Consider the following 5,858-nt stretch of genomic DNA (forward strand, 5'->3'; position numbering starts at 1 on the left):
GTTCGAAGGGTAATGTCCAGTCTGGTGCAGAAATAACTGGTGCTGTGACTAGCTTAGCTTTCAGGGTCTCAAACGCCTGCAGACACTTTGTGTCAAACACAAATGGCGTGTCAGCAGCTAGCAGATTGCTCAGAGGTTTTGCAATTTTTGAAAAATCCTTTATAAACCTCCTATAGAATCCTGCATGCCCTAGAAAGCTTCTGATTGCCTTAACATTGGCAGGTGGTGGTAATTTTTCAATTACTTCAACTTTAGCTTGATCCACCTTTATTCCCTTGTTTGAAATTTTATGCCCAAGGACAATCCCTTCAGTCACCATAAAGTGACATTTTTTCCAATTTAAAACTAGGTTGGTCTCTTGGCATCTTTTCAGAACAAGTGATAAATGGTTAAGGCAAGAGCTGAATGAGTCTCCAAATACTGAAAAGTCATCCATGAAGACTTCCAGAAACTTCTCTACCATATCAGAGAAGATAGAGAGCATGCACCTCTGAAAGGTTGCAGGTGCATTACACAGACCAAAAGGCATCCTTCTGTAGGAAAACACTCCAGAAGGACATGTGAATGCTGTTTTCTCTTGGTCCTGAGGATCTACTGCAATTTGGTTGTAACCTGAATAGCCATCCAAAAAGAAGTAATATTCATGACCTGCTAGTCTCTCTAGCATCTGGTCTATGAATGGTAAAGGAAAATGATCCTTCCTGGTGGCTGTATTGAGCCTTCTGTAGTCAATACACATACGCCACCCTGTAACTTTTCTTGTAGGAACCAGTTCATTCTTTTCATTATGAACCACTGTCATTCCTCCTTTCTTAGGGACAACATGGGCAGGGCTCACCCAGGGGCTATCAGAAATAGGATAGATAATCCTAGCCTCTAGTAACTTAGTGACCTCTTTTTGCACCACCTCCTTCATGGCGGGATTTAGCCGCCTCTGTCGTTGAACCACTGGCTTAGCATCATCCTCCAATAGGATCTTGTGCATACATCTGGCTGCGCTAATGCCCTTAAGATCACTTATGGACCACCCAAGAGCTGTCTTGTGTGTCCTTAGCACCTGAATTAGTGCTTTCTCTTCCTGTGGCCCTAAAGCAGAGCTTATGATTACAGGAAAAGTGTCACCTTCTCCCAGAAATGCATATTTCAAGGATGGTGGTAGTGGTTTGAGCTCAGGTTTAGGAGGTTTCTCCTCTTCCTGAGCAGTTTTCAGAGGTTCTTTTATTTCCTCTGGTTCCTCCAGATCAGGCTGAACATCTTTAAAAATGTCCTCTAGCTCTAATTCGAGACTCTCAGTCATATGGCATCAGGGAGTCAATAATATCAACGCCCAGGCAGTCGTCTGATATGTCTGGATGTTGCATAGCTTTGACAACATTCAACTTAAACTCATCCTCATTGACTCTCAGGGTTATCTCCCCTTTTTGGACGTCAATGAGGGTTCGTTCAGTTGCTAGGAATGGTCTTCCTAGAATGAGAGTTGCACTCTTGTGCTCCTCTATTTCCAGCACTACAAAGTCAGTAGGGAAGGCAAATGGCCCAACCTTGATAATCATGTCCTCAATTATGCCTAATGGGTATTTAATGGAGCCATCAGCAAGTTGAAGACAGATCCGGGTTGGTTTGACCTCTTCAGTCAAGCCAAGCTTTCTGATAGTGGATGCAGGGATTAGGTTGATGCTTGCCCCAAGATCACATAGAGCTGTCTTGGTGCAGTTACCCTCTAATATGCATGGTATCATAAAGCTCCAGGGATCTTTAAGCTTTTCTGGGAAGCTTTTCAGAATGACTGCACTGCATTCTTCAGTGAGGAGAACTCTTTCAGTTTCTCTCCAATCCTTCTTATGACTCAAGATATCTTTCATGAACTTGGCATAAGAGGGTATTTGCTCAAGTGCCTCTGCAAACAAAATCTTTATTTCAAGAGTCCTGAGATAGTCTGCAAAGCGGGCAAATTGCTTATCCTGCTCCTCTTTGCGGAGTTTTTGAGGATAAGGCATCTTGGCTTTGTATTTCTCAACCTTAGTTGCTGCAAGTTTATTTTCTACAGAGGTAGGTTGAGAAGCCTTCTTGAGGGATTTATTATCAGCACTTGCAGGTGTCTGATCCCTCACTGGCATTTGAAAGCCAGGGTTGGAAGCTGGAGTGGCGTTAGACACCAACTCCTCATCTGTTCCTGGTGTCTGAACGCCAGAACTGTGCTTCCTTTGGGTGTTCAACGCCAGTTCCTTGCTTGTTTTTGGCATTGAACACGGTCCTGAGCATGGTTTGGGCATTCAACACCAGCCTTCCACCCAATTTCTGGCGTTTTAGCGTGATGAGCGGATAATTTATACGCTTTTTAGCATTGTTTTTAGTATATTTTTAGTAGAATCTAGTTACTTTTAGGGATGTTTTTAATAGATTTTATGTTGAATTCATATTTCTGGACTCTACTATGAGTTTGTGTGTTTTTCTGTGATTTCAGGTATTTTCTGACTGAAATTGAGGGACTTGAGCAAAAATCAGATTCAGAGGTTGAAGAAGGACTGCTGATGCTGTTGGATTCTGACCTCCCTGCACTCAAAGTGGATTTTCTGGAGCTACAGAACTCGAAATGGCGCGCTTCCAATTGCGTTGGAAAGTAGACATCCAGGGCTTTCCGGCAATATATAATAGTCCATACTTTGGCCAAGAATAGACGACGTAAACTGGCGTTCAACGCCAGCTTTCTACCCAAATCTGGCGTCCAGCGCCAGAAAAGGAGCCAAAACCAGAGTTGAACGCCCAAACTGGCACAAAAGCTGGCGTTCAACTCCAAGCAAGACCTCTACACGTGAAACACTTAAAGCCCAGCCCAAACACACACCAAGTGGGCCCCGGAAGTGGATTTATGCATCAATTACTTACTCTTGTAAACCCTAGTAGCTAGTTTATTATAAATAGGACCTTTTACTATTGTATTAGACATCTTTGAACGCATTGTTCTTAGACCATGGGGGCTGGCCACACGGCCATGCCTGGACCTTTCACTTATGTATTTTTAACGGTAGAGTTTCTACACTCCATAGATTAAGGTGTGGAGCTCTGCTGTTCCTCAAAGATTAATGCAAAGTACTACTGTTTTCTATTCAATTCATCTTATTTCGCTTCTAAGATATCCATTTTAGCGCCAGAATTATTTTTCCCCGGACTCTTACTGTCCTCAGATGGAATTTGGGTAGTTTGTTCATTTCTTGGCTTCCTGCTGCCTTGAGGTGGGGTATTTAATATTTTCCCACTTCTTAATTGAACTGCTTGGCATTCTTCTGTTATTTGTTTTGATAGCTGCTGCTTTGTTTGCTTTAATTGTTCTTCCATATTTATATTAGCCATCCTTGTCTCTTGTAGTCTCTCCTTGAATTCGGCTAACTGTTTTGTTAGAAAATCCAATTACTGATTGAATTCAGTAGCTTGTTTAGCAGGACTGAGTTCAGTAGTCACTGTTTTAGCCTCTTCTTTCATGGAAGGTTCGCTGCTTAAGTACAGATGCTGATTTCTGGCAACTGTATCAATGAGCTCTTGAGCTTCTTCAATTGTCTTCCTCATGTGGATAGATCCACCAGCTGAGTAGTCTAGAGACATCTGAGCTCTTTCTATAAGCCCATAATAGAAGATGTCTAGCTGAACCCACTCTGAAAACATCTCAGAGGGGCGTTTTCTTAGCATCTCTCTGTATCTCTCCCAGGCATCATAAAGAGATTCATTATCTCCTTGTTTAAAGCCTTGGATGTCCAGCCTTAGTTGTGTCATCCGTTTTGGAGGAAAGTATTGATTCAGGAATTTTTCTGTCAGCTGTTTCCATGTCTTTATGCTAGCCTTAGGTTGGTTATTTAACCACCTCTTAGCTTGGTCTTTTACAGCAAATGGGAACAGTAATAATCTGTAGACATCCTGATCTACTTTCTTATCATGTACTGTGTCAGCAATTTGTAAAAACTATGCCAGAAACTCTGTAGGTTCTTCCTGTGGAAGACCGAAAGACTGGCAACTTTGCTGCACCATGATAATGAGCTGAGGATTCAACTCAAAGCTACTGACTCCAATGGAGGGTATACTGATACTACTCCTATATGAAGCAGTGGTGGGGTTAGCATATGACCCCAGAGTCCTTCTGGACTGTTCATTTTCACTTAGATCCATGATGGAGAAAGGGAGATGATGTAAAATAGAGAAAAAATATCTTTATTTATTTATTTATTTCAAAAATAAAATAAATTAAAATAAAATAAATAAAAATGGGTGAAGATTTTGGAAAATAGAGAGAGAGAAAGAAAAAAAGAAAAAAAAATTGGTTAGGAAGTTTTGAAAAAGATATGATTTGAAAAATTTTGACCAAGTCAACCCAAGTAATTCGAAAATTATGAGAAAAGATAAGATAGAAGATATGATTTGTAAAAGATAAATATGATAGGAAAAAGATGTAATTGAAAATTAAAAAAAATATAAAAGATATTTGAAAAAGATAAATTTGTTTTGAAAAAGATATTGTGAAGATTTGAAAAAAATATTTATGAGTTGAAAAGATTTTAAGAAGGAAAAGATATAGATTTGTTTTGAAAAAGATATAAATTTTTTTTTTAATCTTAAAAGGATAATATTTGAAAAATTTTGAAATTGAAATCTGAATTTTTATAAAAAAATTTCGAAAATATGGCTTAAAAATAGTTAGAAAAGATATATTTTTTTTAATTTTGAATTTTATGATGAAAGAGAAAAACACATAAAAGACACAAGACTTAAAATTTTTAGATCTAATGCTCCTTGTTTTCGAAAATTTTGGAGGAAAAACACCAAGGAACACGAAACTTAAGAATTTTAAGATCAAGACACAAAGAATACTCAAGAACACTTTGAAGATTCACAAGAACACCAAGAACAAAAGAAAGAACACCAAACTTCAAATTTTTAGAAGACCAAAATAACTTTTCGAAAATTATATAAAGATTAACAAGAAAACACCAAACTTAAAGTTTGGCACAAGATTAAATCAAGAAAAATTATTTTTGAAAAAGATTTTTAATAGAACCGGTGCCCAATCATCAAGAACATAAACCAATACTCTAGCCAATTGAGCTGTAAATATAACACTTGTTTTGAAGAGGTATATTTTCACTAACTAAAAATAAATTCCTTTTTGAAGACTAATGCTTTGGAAAAACACAAGAAAAACAAGAAAAGATACAGAACAAGAAAAACTAAAAACCAAACAAGACAAATAAACAAGATCAACTTGAAGATCAAAGAACACAACTTCGAAAATTTAAAAGAAAAATATAGAATATGCAATTGACACCAAACTTAGAACAAGACACTAAACTCACGAAAAAAATTAAAAATTGATAAAGAAAAATAATATTTTTGAAAAATTTTTGAAAAGGAAATAAAGGACTCAGAATTTAATGACTCTATAGCAACAAAAATAAATTATTCCTAATCTAAGCAACAAAATAAACCTTTAGTTGTTCAAATTCAAACAATCCCCAGCAACGGCGCCAAAAACTTGGTGCACGAATTGTGAATCACACTTTTCACAATTCGTACCACTAACCAGCAAGTGCACTGGGTCGTCCAAGTAATACCTTACGTGAGTAAGGGTCGAATCCCACGGAGATTGTTGGTTTGAAGCAATCTCTGGTTATCTTGTAAATCTCAGTTAGGAGGTCAATTAGAATTATCAGTTGACTTGCAAATGAACAAGAGAACATAAAATAAATACTTGGTATGCAGTAATGGAGAATATGTTGGAGTTTTGGAGATGCTTTGTCTTCTGAATCTCTGCTTTCTCCCTGTCTTCTTCTTCACGCACGCAAGGTTCCTCCTATGGCAAGCTGTGTGTTGGT

Source organism: Arachis ipaensis, chromosome B02, assembly GCF_000816755.2.
Source record: "Arachis ipaensis cultivar K30076 chromosome B02, Araip1.1, whole genome shotgun sequence".
Lineage (NCBI taxonomy): Eukaryota > Viridiplantae > Streptophyta > Magnoliopsida > Fabales > Fabaceae > Arachis > Arachis ipaensis.